Source organism: Lepeophtheirus salmonis, chromosome 13, assembly GCF_016086655.4.
Source record: "Lepeophtheirus salmonis chromosome 13, UVic_Lsal_1.4, whole genome shotgun sequence".
NCBI classification, from domain to species: domain Eukaryota; kingdom Metazoa; phylum Arthropoda; class Copepoda; order Siphonostomatoida; family Caligidae; genus Lepeophtheirus; species Lepeophtheirus salmonis.
Genome location: NC_052143.2, coordinates 10,374,440 through 10,390,362, shown reverse-complemented (window position 1 = coordinate 10,390,362; position 15,923 = coordinate 10,374,440). Strand labels below are relative to the sequence as shown.

The 15,923-nt window shown below is 31.1% G+C and overlaps 1 protein-coding gene across 1 annotated transcript in view; it reads left to right on the top strand.

The window, feature by feature from the left end:
- Mitf (transcription factor Mitf) overlaps positions 1 to 15,923 on the top strand; it is a 407,005-nt gene that overhangs the window by 25,924 nt on the left and 365,158 nt on the right. The window lies entirely within an intron of this gene.

Genomic DNA, 15,923 nt, shown 5'->3' with positions numbered 1-15,923 from the left:
CCTATATTCGGCCGAAAACATCTGCTGAAATTATAATATTTATTAAATAGTTACCGCAATTATTTGGACAAAATCAGAAGACAACCCCATTTTTACATCTTGGTCTAGTTTCGTATCAAAGGTAGTTTGTGTCTCTTATTTAAAAGGGAATTTGGAAGATACCACTTTACATGTACTCTCTCTTTAATATCTTCCAATTCAACCAAAGAATGGGAAGATGTCTTCAAGGATGACTTAACCAAATTTCCAGATCAGGACAGCTCTTCGGTCCGTCCTGGTACAATGACAGTCCCTCCATCTATCTTGGAGCGGTGAATAATAATACCATTAGGAAGAATGAAGATCTACTGCAGATTTACTTTTTTAAATAGAGTGACTGAATTCAATTTTTTTATCAAGAATTAAATATGATGATGACTTGAAAATCTAATTGTGTAGATTTATATTAATAAAACTTATACAAGTCTAATTGTCTAATTTTTTATCCATGAAAATTATCATAAAATTTTTTATTTAGTAAAAATAGTTAGAAAAGAAAAATGAAGTTTCTTCGTTTTTCTATGTTAAATTCCTAGATTATTTAATGCTCCTTCTATTCATATATAACCCTCAATTCCAAAGGCATCCTCAAATTCTCCTCTATTGGAGCATTCTCCAAGGTTGAAAACACCTGACGTAGAAGGTTTATTTTAGCAACAACAGAAATATAATGCATTTAATATATTTCTATAAACGGATATATTTCTAAGATTTGCGTCGTATATTAATGTATGCCCATATTTTCCCTCTTTAAATCTGAAACTATTTATATTTTTGATATTTCCTTGAAATTCCTGACAACATTTTCAAAATATCTTTAGCTACTGTTGTGTTGGTCTTAAAATTTTTGGTTCAGTTCCCTAAAAAAAAAGTAAAATTTTATTGGTCTTTGAGATAGTTTGTCTTAAAGGCTGCTGACACTTGACTTTTTATGATCAAAGCTGAATAAATATAGATTAGTTGTTTATTTTTTGGGAAACATATAATATATAGGTAATATATCTGAAAAGTAAGCAATGCACTCCTTGATGTTATTTAAATTATGATGGAACCTAATATTAGATCATGGGAAAAGTTCAACAACAGTATCAGAAACGGGAAGTAGAACGCTTGATGCAGATTTCATTTGATAGCCATCTAACTTCTGTGTGTAGCAATAAACGTTCAAACTCTTCATCATTATCAATGTAAAGCTTTTGAAACAGTCTGGTATTGAGGGTATGTGACTTAACTTACTGCTCTGATAACGGTATTCATTGATTTTTGAAGTCGACCATTAAGGTTATTTTGCTGCCGGATGCTGTATGTGGATTACACAATATACAGCTCTCTTCAAGAAACTGATAAAGCCAGGATAATGCCCTTTCATGGATGCACACGCTAAAATGTTAGCGTGTGAGATGTTTTTCTCTTTGAAAAAATTATTAACGATATCAAATACCGACTCTCCTTTAGTTGTTGTATTAAGTTGGTTTGCATATAACAGTTCTTCAACCAACTTTTCCTCTTTGAAAAAAACTAAAATAAGCTAGAAGCAAAGATTAATTTCCTGGATCCGCACGAGGTCGCTTGTGCCAACCAAAGCTTCCTGGGTTGTGTAGACGAGATTATCAAGAGAGATGGACCTCGTTATAAAGAATTAAATGTCATTAAATGTAGCTTTTAAAAAAATAAGGTTTTATCCCATCTAGTTCGCTCATTATAAGCCTGTAAAGATTTTTCCAAATTTATTAGGATTATTATACGTTTATTTATTAATTCTACTGGTCATATTTTTATCAAAGTGTATGATATGAAAGTAAAAATATTATAATTATGACAATGTTAAAAATATAAATTATTCAAGTTTTTTCATCATCTAATTATGTCATTCATTCTCTCAATGGTGCTTCTATTCTCTTAATATGTGTATATATATTTCATTATATCCTTTACTCTTTAATCATTCGAAGAAAAGTTATTAATGATATTGAGATATTACTTCGTAATTAATGCTCTAATTAATAAATCTTTATACCCCATTGTTATCCTCATATCCTAAAATAGGTAATTCAGAAAATCTCTGTGAACATACATAATATATTATATAGTCATTGCCAAATATATGGTAACAAACGTTCATCAATTTGATTTTTGAGGCTTAGGACACTTTGCCGAATTCCCTTTTGCCCAAAGGCCACACTGCTGAAAAATAATAATAAATATATCTGATGATTATTAATATTGCATTATATTCTAAAGATCTATTAAACTACTCCAATGACAAACACATTTTGATAATTAGAAGGTCAGGACAATCTTGGGATGGTGGAGTGCCAATCAAGACGTGATCAGATACATAATAGCTCTAACAAACTTGATATGAACAATTGATTCATTCGCAATGTCTATTGAACCTCAATCACGTATAGATTTTTTGAAATATTCTCTTGTTTAATTTTATTCTCCTCCTAATTTATTTGTTTTGTTAGTTATTTGATAGTTCTCATGATTTTTCTTAGAATACCAATTTGAACCAACTGTTGCAGCATTCTTATAACAAAATGAATCAACAATTAATCTCTACAATTCGTGGTAGGGTGATTCCATGTCAAATCACCCAGGGAATGTCACTTGCAAGAACACGTAACAATTGAATTATCGGAATTGATATATACAATTTATTGAGCTGAAATATGTTCATTCACATTCTAGTGGTAGTACTCAGAATTTCCCGTAGTAGTTCAGCATAGACTAAAGTTAAATTTTGCTCTAATAATATAGAAGATAACTCCCCCCAAGAAGTTATCACTGTTACTCTCAATTTTTCATGAACGTACTCACACGTAGCTACAACATACTTATATGTTCTCTCTTCAAGAATGAACAAATAATAACACCTTAAAAAAGAGTATGATATGATGAGCCAGGGAGTACTTTAGTCTCTAGAGCTCTAATACTTTATCTATACACACTCGTTGCTCCAAATCCAAAGTCATCACCATCAAGATCGGATGAGCAGTAGACTCTGATGTAACTTCAATATGATGAAACTGCCTCTTGTGTTTATTCTTGAGAAAAAATATACACATTTTTGTTGAAAATCGTAGAACCTGTCGTACGAACACAGCTTTTTTCTCTGTTAATTGGTATCCTACTCAGAATGTTCACTTTTACTTCTGGTTTAAATATTAATTCAGGAAATTAGAAACATTGAGCACGCATGGAAAAACTAAAAGAAAAAAGATGTCCATGAACCCGTACTACAAGTAACATCGAACTCCTTGGAATCTGAGTAGGAAGTAATATTTGTCGAAAGAATAGTTAGGAAATCGTAAGGAGATTTAATCAAGGTGCCCCTTTTGAATTTGAATTTTTAGAATTTATGGGACAAAATATCTGCCTGAAACTATTACGTTGTCCTAAAAGTGATTCATCTTCCAAGACTCACTCCATTCAATGAGGAAACTCAAAAAAATGGTGTCAGGAAAAAATGGTCATGGGAAAAATGGAAACAGAAAAATATTAAGGAAAAAATGGCAGGAAAAAAAAAAGTAAAAGTCTCTAAGTGGAAAAAATGGCAAGATTCTTTTAAACTGATATAATACCTATCACCAATATAATTTGTATAATGGTAAAAGAAAAATTAACAAACACAACAGCGAATCCAATGGAAAAAGGGCTAATTACTTAATTCTCTGTTATTAATTATAATATCATTAGACTTGATGGATTATTCATATTCGACAAGACTCTTGGATTGACAGACAAGCATTTGAATCATAATACTAGGCATGAACAGTGATTTCCACTTCGTTATGATCAAGGATGTGTCAAAGGAAGAAGTGGTTTGCTGTGGCGCGAAAGACCACTGATTGGATACGGGTAGGTAGTCAAAGGGCGAGTTGTTGGAGAGAGAGAGAGAGGAAAACTGTAAAGCTCAGTAAATTTGGATCAATCTGAAATTAAAATCGAAGGATGGTCTTTGTCTCTTAACAAACCACCTTCTTTCTTGTCCAAAGAGAACAAAACAGGCTGAACAGCATAGATACCTAATAGACTCGAATTCTCAAAGTTGTATTTAAAAAAAAAAAAAAAACTCAAAGTTTGTATTTAAAAAAAAACAAAACAACTACGGTGCATTTTTCTGATTATTTGAGAAGGAGAAAAATCAGCAAAGGAGTATATAACAGTATCAAAGTGATAAAGAGTAAATACTTGATATCTTTTGAGAGATAGTTTTAAATATTTCTTACTTTCAGGAACGTTGGAGGTTGGAGCCAAATTCTTTAATGACCAGAGGAGCATTTGCCTGTTTTGTAATGAAGCGAGAGAAACTACTAACTATCTCTTCTTGAGAGCTGCAAGCTTTTAAAATAAACATACGAGCGTATCTCATATGAACTGCTCGATAATTTTGGAGCAAAAACTGACAGAGATAAATTTTTAGTACACTATTTTGAGAAGGGGGAAGGCAAGGTTTACATCCTGATTATTCAAAGTCAACTAATAATATATGAAAGAAGGACTAGGATAGACCTTATAGGCATCATCCCCATGATCAAAATATAGTATATCTTATCTGTATATATAAAAAAGAGTGATTGTTTGTAGATGTACTTTATAGGTCCCCACACCATTGAACCTAAGAGGCCGAAATTTTACATGGGTCCCTCTTTTGAGCTTGAACAGACTAAAACTGGGGTGTCGATTTTTGAGGAGGTCATATAATGTTATACCTAAAACGCAATAACCGTTTTTTTGCAGCTCATGAAGAATGGATGTAGGGTTGAGTTATCTATCAATAAGTGATTGGCGTTTCAAAAAACCAATATACGAATAACCATGTTTTCTAAATTTACTTTAATTTAGAACAGTTTTTTGCAATTTTCTTCGCAAATTTCGATTTGGGAATATTTTGAATTAAATAAAAAATTGACTTTTCATCTAGACAAGTTTTTAGATACAGATATGTTGGTATAAATAATAACACTTCTTATTTTTTTTATATTCATAATACTACTACTTATAATACAAGAGGCAATAACGTTGCGATGATGATACTTTTTAAATTACCTTACTTAACCGGATTGATATTGTGTGAGGTATCCAAAAGAATTAGAATTATCAGGATCTTTTTCGACAACAACGAAACATTCAAATTATCATTATTAGTATATAGAATCATTTTCTGATTTTTTAAAAAAAATTTCTCCATTAATTTGACCATTTTTAATGTAATTTCCCTCTTCCTCCTTAGTCCGAGCAACGCCGAGTAATCCTTAGCGTGTACCTATATAAAATAGAGTTTGTGTGTGTGTTTTCCTTTATGCGTGCCCACACTGTTGAACCTAGGATGCTGAAATTTTGAAAAGTTGCCCATTTTGAGCCTGATCAAGCTAATACAGGAATACCGATTTTTGGGGAGGTCATATAAGGGGAACTTATGCTATTCCCAAAATACAAAAATCGTTGTTTGGAGCTCAAAAAGTTTAGATAAGGGGTTGTGTTATAAATCTAAAAGTGACTAGAGGCTCAAAAAAAGAAACTATACGAATAAGGACGTTTTCTAAATTTATTCAAAATTAAAAAAAGTTATGGGCAAAAAAAAAAATCGGTGAAAATTACAAATTCGTTTTTTTTAGGTGCCAAAAAAATGAACTTGAGTAATCAATGGAAAAATTGGATTAGTAAATGAAATAAAGTTTGTAGAAATATGTCTGGAAATTCGTTTGTATATAAATTTGACTCACAAAAATTGATGTTTAACTGAAACCTCTGTTATTTTCTCAATAATTTCTTAATATTTTTTTTTCTCATTTTTTCAGCAAACGTCAGTTTTCAATTTAAAAAAAAAGAAAATGCCACAACACAATTCATTTTCTATATAAAATTTTAGACTCAAAATCTTACTTTACAAGTAATTCAATTTACAGAGCATTTTACTACATAATTCTTGCAATATTTGCGAAAAATGAAGCAGTTATTGAGGGTTATTTTTTGACTACATTATAATGGTAGGTTTTTATTTTTCTTAATTATGCCAATTAATGATAGTCATAACTTTTTTTTGCAAATTTAGTAGAAAAAAGTCTTATCACAAACTTCAATTTGGGAATTTTTTGACGTAAATAAAAAATGGGATTCTTCATCGTCACAATATGCTGGTATTTGATTTGACGTATACAAGAATATTAAAAAAAAAAATCATAATAATACTACTAACGCTACAAGAACATTTTTATTGGGGGGGGACGGTTGCTGTGATGCTTACTTATCCAGATTCATATAGTGTAATTTATACTATATATATATATATATAGTATAAATTATAGTCAATTTCCCTCTTCATCGTTTTATCTAATTATAATTATCAGGATGTTTCTTGACAACAGCGAAACATTCATATTATAAGAATTATTAGTATTTGTAACAAATTTTGATAGTTTAAACCCTCAATATGAAAGATATTAACAATACTGACACACATGAAAACACTCTTTCTGTACATAACTATATCAATAACTTTGGTTACAACATGATTACCTCTTTCACTTTATGATGTAATGAGTGATTTAAGTAAAATTGCTATAAATTGAAAATATTTTTAATTTCATTTTTTGACAATGTTTTATTTGTATTTTCTATTTTGCAAATAATGAAAGAAGTGTTAGATGTGACCAACAAAGGAAAAGGTTGACAACAATATTCAACTCCAGGACTCTTAACTCCATGGGTATTTGCTTGAAGAATAACCAAAATATCCAATCTTTACAATTATTTATACCCCTGACAATATCAAAAAAAAAATAAAAAAAATCCCCAAACCTGTCAATTTTTGTTCAAAAGTTTTTTCATGATCTCATAATAAAATAAATACTTCTTTTGTTGGCCATATGTTAAAGAATTATAAAGCATAGCATCTTTTCAAAAATGTATAAACAAACGATAATAATTAATTTCATACTCAATTTTTGGCCATCGCAGTCAAGGAGAAGGAGCACAGTAAACCCCTTTGTCAACGTCTTTTATATAACTACAGTGAAGGAAAAAGTTCAAATGCAATTTCAAAGTAGTATCATAGCCCTCCAGCAACCGTTTAGAACATTATAAGCCAGTACAGGAGGATCAACACTGTGAAAAATCTTAGCAAACGAGTCAGGAAGCGTAAGATGCCCTCAAAACTTGCAAGAAAAATATGTCAAGAGATCAACAACAACCATGGGTCACACCTAAGGCTCTAATGGAAGCGCTTGACCAGGCAGGGATGAGCATGTCACAGTACTCCATCGAGTGAGTCTTGCAAAGAGGAAGTCTTTATAGTGCATCATTACCTTTATTGTATCGCACAACCTTTCATACGAAAAGGGACATAAAAAATGAACCAAAATTAGTTGTTATTTATCCAATACTTCCCAATAATTGTTAGGAATTGTTGACAACTTACAAGAGCTCACTCTAATTCAACCAATTAACGTTCAGAACACTGATTAGGGAAAAATAAGCATAAAAATTGATAGCGAACATAAAAACTGCTCAGGAAAAAAATATATACTCTCGGCATGCTTTTTTTCTGAAGCAAAATCCCGGCTTTTGGTCAAAAACCCTGCCGTCTGATTAGTCTGGATTAGGTCAATCACAAATATGATATTCCGCAATATTAACAAGGGGATGGATAATTTTGAGGACAAGTGTATATATTGTACAATGACATTTACATAAAAATAATTATGTTCCATATTTTAAGCTAAATAATACGAAACAATAAACTTTTTCTCAAATGCATTTAAAGTTGGTGCAAAAGAACAATAATAAATAAAATTAATATTCAACTCGTGATACTGTTTTTCTCCCTACCACTCTCTTCCTTTCAATTCCAGTAAAATTCTGCTTCGAGCTTTCTCGTAATTCTACTCTACATACACACATATAGTGTTACTTTTATTCCCTTTAGTTTATTCCAAACATTCCTTCTATTCTATTATTTGGTATATGGAGTAATCCAAGTTATAACCACAGATCAAATCTAAATCAGAGTGTTGTACTACAAGCTTTGAAGAATTTATTAAAGATAGTGTTATTCAACTATTACTAAAATTTACGTATTTTCTATGAATCCTTTATTAGCAGTTGATGTTTCTACTTCTCATACTCTACTGCATGGAAAATTGAAAGTACACACAAGTAACGAAAAAAAAGGCCTATCGTTCTGTAATTATGTATTTAACAAAAATCTGTATTAACATTCTTCTAATACATAGCCAATATCAAATTGAAATATTATATTCTGTCGCCGTTGGCCTCACAGATAGCGACAAGTCTCTTGCAAAAAAGGGTTGCAAGTATTGCGAATGGAGCTTGGGCCCATGGCAGCCCATTCCTCGTCGACAGAGGCCTTCATAGCTTCATAGTTCTGGTGACGGGTGTTTTCTTGATGTGCGGCCAGAAAGTAAAGTCGAGGTGATTGAGATCCGGACCGTGTCTTGACCACATTCTCCTAAGCGATGTTGTTACCTAAGAAGGACTGAGTAATTTTTGCAGTGTTAGTGGGAACCCCATCTTACTGAAGGATTACTTTGCCGATGGGGAAATTTACCTGGACCCAGTGGAGCAGGTTGGCCTTGAAAATGTCGATCGACATGGCTGCCCTGAGCCTATAACCCTTCGGGAATCAGATCAAACGGCGTACTTGAGGGCATCCACTCCAATGTTTAGCTTTTTTCCGGAGTGGTCTAGTCTCTTCTTAAAATTGAAACTTGTTCATACAGGCCATTCCCGTCAGCCGGGCCACCTCTGTTGGAGTACTACCTGTAGGAAGAAGAGTTGATGCCACAAGCCATAAATCTAACTTGAATATTATCTCTCGTCTAATTTAAAAAGAATAAGAAACAACCGATGCTTGAGATACATGGCTATCTATACAATTAAAAACAGTTCTAATTTCTTTACACAAAGCCTCTCAAATCCATATCCACTCGGTATTAGTAGTGTTATGAACTGTACTGTATGAAATATACTTTTCCACTATGTACAAATAAAAGAAACCAAGAAGTCAGGTGGTAATCCTGCCAATTTGTAGGATGTTTGCAAGGAGATCAGCTTACATGTCATGATATTATATTACATTAGATGCAATAGCCGTGATAGCATATAAATAAACACAAATCTCAGTTCTTATTTCACAGACCCTCATTGTTAATCTCCGTCTTTCATAAGCACACAGTTATTACTTTATACTTAAATGTTACGTCATTCTCAAGAATTAAGTAATAATGATAATAGCTTTAGAATATAAAAATCCTGTCCAGGTTGCAACTACAAAAAGTTATTCCCGCATTCCAGGACCTATTTTATACATCTCTAGTTATGAAATTGACCATTGAATTCGAACTAGTTTTTTTTAGCTGTGAACAATTCCACACTACAACAAAAGTGACGAATACTACTTCTGAATATGGCCAATTTACCTTCTCTTTTTGGACGAAGGAAGGTTGATTGAAAATGCAATGAAAATTACATATGTTGCGGTTAATACGAATTGATTGGATACCCGTACCTACATTGTACGTATCCGTGATTAAATAATTAATTTATGTCAAATTTTAAATATTTAGTCTAAAGGGCAATGGCTCTTATGATTGGTCAAAAATTGAAGATAATTTGTCAAATATTTAATGTTAAAATATTTTTTTAACTAAATTTTTGTGATATAAATTAAAATTTAAAAATAATCAAATGATGCAGTCATATATATTCAAAAACGAGTATATAAGAAAATATTTTTCTATAATAAAAAACACACACCCTGATTTTTCAAAAGGAGATGGTTGTTGTCAAATTTCAAAATATTTTGTCTACCTACAAATGAAAGTACAAGATTGGAAAATTATCTATGCCATCACTTTGGAGTATTCTTTTGAGGAAACTTGGACATATGTTTTTTTTTTATGTTAGATATCTTGTTCAAACCAGCACCAGTCGAAAAAAAAAATGGAATCAATTATGAATTAGTTGTACATAATATTTAGAAAAGGTACAGAAACCTCTAGGAGTGACAACATAACAGTTGCTCGAACTCTGGGACCCAATGAGACGTTCGTTTGCAGGGTTAGAAGGCAATTATATGTGGTTGAGGGCTCAGCTTCCTCCCACACTTCGAAAAAATGAATCAAATGGCTCCAAAACAATTTTTACTCGTTTCTCTTTCCGAACTTTTAGCCTCCAAACTCGTTGTATCTGAATACGATGGATTTTTTTTGTGGGGCCAATCGAACAACAAACCAATCGAACCCCTGCTACATCATACACGAACTTATTGGTAGGATCAAGAATAAATTCCAGTATTTGCCAAACGACTAAGTGGCAAGGCCTGCTCACGCTTTTGGCTTTTGGCCTAGGGATTTATTATGGTTTTATTTATTTCCTTATATTTTAAAAGGAAGAATAATCATTATGAAATACATATTATGTAATGTTAATAAAAATTCCACTCATTTTTACCAAGAGTTGGAATTTTTTTTAGGTGCATGTAGATTTTTTATCCTTTGTAATGATTGACGGTTGTCATTTCAACATTTTCAGGACATAATACCTTACTTATGAGTCATGATTTGCATGATATTTAAACGAGATATTATGAGGCTTTATATGACTGTAATCAGTACCTAAGTTTACATCATCTTTGCTCATTAACATAATATTATTTTTCAGGAGTGGCATACTTTAGAAGAAATTCATTTAATACACTATAATTACTCTTCCCTTATTCATTCTACAACAAATGTATTAATTTTTCTATAGGAAGTGAAATAAAATTATGGTATTAAAGAAGGAATTATTTAATGGAACGTCGGATTATAATTTAACTAGCAAAGAGATAACTGGCATTGCTGGGTCCAAGGAGAGAGCAGCAAATTACAATAACATTGTTGAATGTTGTTTCTTCTGCATCGGTACGGGCAAGCATTATAAATAGTGCTTGTATGTTGTCCATTAAAATCTGAACACTTTGAATTTTAATCTTCAACTAAATATAATGATTCACTGTACAATAATTGTGGTAAAAAGGTTGCGGACAAAATCGTTGGGCTAATATAGTTGCGTGGTAGAACCATGGTGTACATTACCATTGTGAGACAAAATATTTGTGGGTAATATCATCGTGAAGCAACATCAATGTAAGACAATATTATTGGGGGCAATTTATATTATATACGAACGATAAAAATATTCAATGATGAAGAAACATGTAAGGATAATACACCCTGGCCCACAGTGTCGGTGAACTGGAGGGCTCTGAACAAGTTTAATTTATCCGCTGCCCCTTTCTGAGTATCAAGGAACCTGTAATATAACAAAATACACCCCAGACCTAAGGTTGTACAGGTAAAGTGCTGTGCCCTAAGGTAGTTTAAACTACACCGCCGCTGGGTTTCTAAGCTCCAAGAAATCCTTCTAATATGCTATTATACACCCCGGTCTACGGACTGTCTAAGGCCAAATCCATTTGACATCTTCATTCTTAACAAAAAAAACAAAAGAAAATTATGTAAAATATTTGGTAGTCTACCCCAAACATTGATAAATTGAATAAAAAAACAATTATTAAACACGTAAGTGAGCTCAGAGTCTTATATTGGAATACTTTGGATTTAAAAAATAACAAAAATATTACTACATTAATATAAATATAGACATGCCCGTAGCCCTAATTTACTAACACCCCACCCCCCAAGACTGATATCTTGTGACGGGTCTGACTATAAATATATATATAAATCTTCCAAATTTAGTTTATGATAATAGTATTTTTTATTTGACAATCTGAATACTACTATCACTTGCGTAGGTCAATGTTTTGTAAAACTAGAAAATTAGCTGTTATTGCATGAATTTCATCTTGTTGTACTATTGATTCTCAGAGTAAAAAGACTTTACATAGTTTCCCTTTGTATTGATTAAAACGTTAAGAATAAAGATATCAAACAGATTTGGCCTTAGACAGTCTCTGGATACAGCATATTAGAAGGGTTCCTTTGTGCTTAGAAACACGGTGGAGTTTATTACTCCCTTGGGGCACAGCACTTACCTGTATAACCTTTGGGCCAGGTTGTATTTTGTGATATTAAAGGGTCCTCGATGCTCAGGGAAGCGGAAGTGGGTAAAATAAACTTATATCGGGGCCCAGCAGTTCACCTACAGAGCCTATGGACCAGGGTGTATTATAGTATATGAGAAGGGTCCTGGGATGTTTCTTCATCATTAATAGTTTGATCGTCCGAATATAATATAAATTGCATACGATGATATTTTTTTGTAATTAAATTAGTTACAATCATATTGCTTATAATGATGTTGCTTCACGATGATATTATCCACAACGATTTTGTCTCACAATGACAATGCATACACCGATTCTAGCACGCAACGATATTGCTCCAACGATTTTGTCGTCAAACTTTTTACCATATAAATATTTGCCAACGGCGTAGACATACATAAAGAACACACACAAACTCTAAGTCTATTTTACATATTTACATAGGTGATTCAAGAGATTAAAAAATCACTTGTTTTTTGTTAGCTTATATGATGATTGCAGATGCGTTTTTCTAATGATTCATTTTATACCTTATAAACTATTTATATGAAGTACAATAAAATTTGATTAAAATTATCGAAGTACTTATTTATAATTGCTATTTTATTTACTCTTTCTAAAAATTCCAGGTAAAATCGAACTATTTATTGTTTCAATTACTGAAAACTTTCTTATAAATCAATTACACCATGCAACATCATTTTTGTTCATCATTTAAAACTTATACTTATTGTTATTTAAGCCATAGAACACGAAAATGACCATTAAAATCCTCGCCCGTTAAAAGCATGACCTTTAATTCTTCTTTTTTTTAAATCATGCTCCTCCAAAAAATTCTTCAAATTGTCACAGCGACAACATTTTTTTTTTAATATACCGTCAGGACATATTATTTGAATCTATAAATATACAAGGCTTAATTTGATGTTACGTGTTTTTTGCGTAGATAAAAGTAAAAATAGCTTCATAATACGTAATAATATATGTTCTTTTTTTATCATGACATAAAGGTATTTCATGTTTATGAGAACAATTTCGAATCTAAACGAAACCAATGATGAAATTGACATTTGGCCTAACATGGCCTCTTACAAATTAGTTATAGAAAGAACTTATGTGTTCTTATTACATTAAGATGAATGCATTATCACTTTTAAGTTATAATTGCTACTTGATTGAGATAATTGAGAAGTATCTACTATTATTAGTAGGGTCGTCGTTATGGGGAGGGGGGGAGGAATGCAAATTATTTATGTAATATTTTTCCCAAAACCAAAGGTCATTTCATATTTGAGTCGAAAAAATAGGATGGCAGTTTTCAGGGTTGGTGTCAGGGGATATTTAAAGGACCATAAAAAAATAAAAAATATTGGCCTATATAAAAAAGGTCTTATAAAGAAATATTACTTCCTAAAAAAACATAAATATGGACACTGTTTATTAAATAAGACCATAATAAATTTTTGTTTAAAAAAAAAAAATAATAGCATGGTTTTTTATTTGTTTGTTTGTCAAAAGAAATAATTCTTAAGTGTTGATGCAAAATATCCTCCCAGAATCAATATTTACATATTGAGCATAACTTAATTAAATAAATCTTGTTGATATTTTTGAAAGAATAAAAATACTCTCATTGCTGAGCTTAGTATAACAATATAATAGATGTCGTTATAACTTATAAAAAGTCTATAGTCGATGTGATTTTTGACTATTTCTATGAAAATTACGAATTGTTTAGTATTCTTTGGTACATTATAAATTTCAAATTCCTACACTTATATTTATAATTGTAGGAATAGATCGAAATAAAATGATAATTTCAATCAATAGTTGTTGCTTATGTGCATAACCAATATTGCCATTAAAAAAAAGTATTTTAAGATGAAGAAATAGCAATTTATAAATAACATACATATATAAAAAAAATATATTCTATATTTTTTTATCAACTATTTCTTTCATTGGTGCAGTCAGTTTATCTTTTACTATGTCTGATTATTTCTAGTATTATCTTTTTTAATTTGTAGATAATTTATTCTTGTACCTGGAATGTAATTTGAAATATGCTCCCAGGGGTATCGGCAGGGAGTAAAAGAAAACCAAGTACCCAAATATAATGCCCTGACCCCTTATGATAGGTTAAGGCGTTACTTCGCTAACAAAAAAAATATACAGTGTATTAGTTATCTTTTACTTTTTATACTTTTACTAAAATGTTAAAAAATTGTGCTGCTTATGTTTCCTCTAATTTGGGCAAGGGTTCTTGATTGGAAGTAGTTTCCATACAGTTTACAGTCTTACAGTTTCCATTTCTACGATTCTATCACTTTACAGACAAAATGAAACATATATCCATATATTCATATTGATATCATCAAAAATTTGCAAAAAATATTTTAAAGGAAATTAAGCAAAAAAACAAGCCAACTCAGATATTCAAAAGCAATATTCATAGTATTGGGATGTTTTGCTTACCATATTTGCATTAATTTTCCTTTATTACAGAATTTATCTACAGTTTAATTGATAAAATGAGTCACTTCAAAATGTAGAATATATAGTTTTGAGTTCAATTTTGGTTTCTAGTGCATCGTATCTCTTTGCATGCCCCGAAGCCATTTGGTTAGGTTCATGGAGTATTTTATAGGGAATCTGTGAAAGCTCACATCCGGATCCTTTGTGATGTCGTTATACCCCTACTTATATTCAGGAGCAGATCACATGTACACCCTGATTAATTATTAATAAAGTAATACTAAAAAAGTGAATTAACTATTATGAACCACATTTTCCTAGGTCATAATTTATAAAACGAATAAAGAATGACAGCCTTTGAGTGTGAAAAAAAGTGAGCGCGATTTTAAGTCGCACTTCCAGTTGTTTTAGTAATCCTTGCAGGGGTACACCTAATGAGACTAAAACGGATCTCTTGAGGTAACCTAAAGGACTCAATGGAAGGAGCAGAAGAAGAGCATCTTTTTTCCTTCTCTTGATAATTGGCTTAAAACTGTCAGTTGGATAACATCTATTAGAAAGGGAATGATGCGTTATATTTATTATTTTGCTGGCTTAATTTAATTATTTTTATAATTAGCCAATAATTGTAATATATTTTTTATAATGATATCTCAAATGTTTAGTGCAGTGTATTATAAAAATAAATCATATACAGATAAAAAGTATCTAGACTTTTTGTTCAAGAAAATGTTTACCTTTCCAAAAGACATAAATAGAAGAAAGTTGTGGATCAATCCCATCAAAAGTGCTTATTGGAATCAAACCAAAGTTTGTAAAGTAATATGATCAACAATTTTTTACTATGTGGGGATGTAAATGAATGAGTTGGGTTAAAAGGATGTCACTGGGCAAATATATTATAATTTTCTGTACTTAAATTATATACTTTAGGCTCTTTTGGAGAATAATGTTTCTGATGAAGTATCCAGAAGGACCTTCTAGTTTGGTACATAATGTAATTATACCATAGAAATTATAAAATATCTAGGATTGAATTTTGAACTTATTTTACTAAACTCAACCAAACCTTGAGCCTCAGTCAATTTGTTCAATGGATACAAAACTAATACTAATTATGATATTACAACTATGTAAATAGTTGATTACAAATTTAAATTCAAACAAGCAGATGATGTATACATATAAGGCAAATAAGAGATCATATGGTCGCATTTTTATTTTTATTCATAAGCTACTTTCCTAAATTTATGTACATTGTTTTATGAAAAAATCAGGGTTTTATCGTGATTTTATCAAATATAAATATTTTTGAGAAATTATTTCGAAT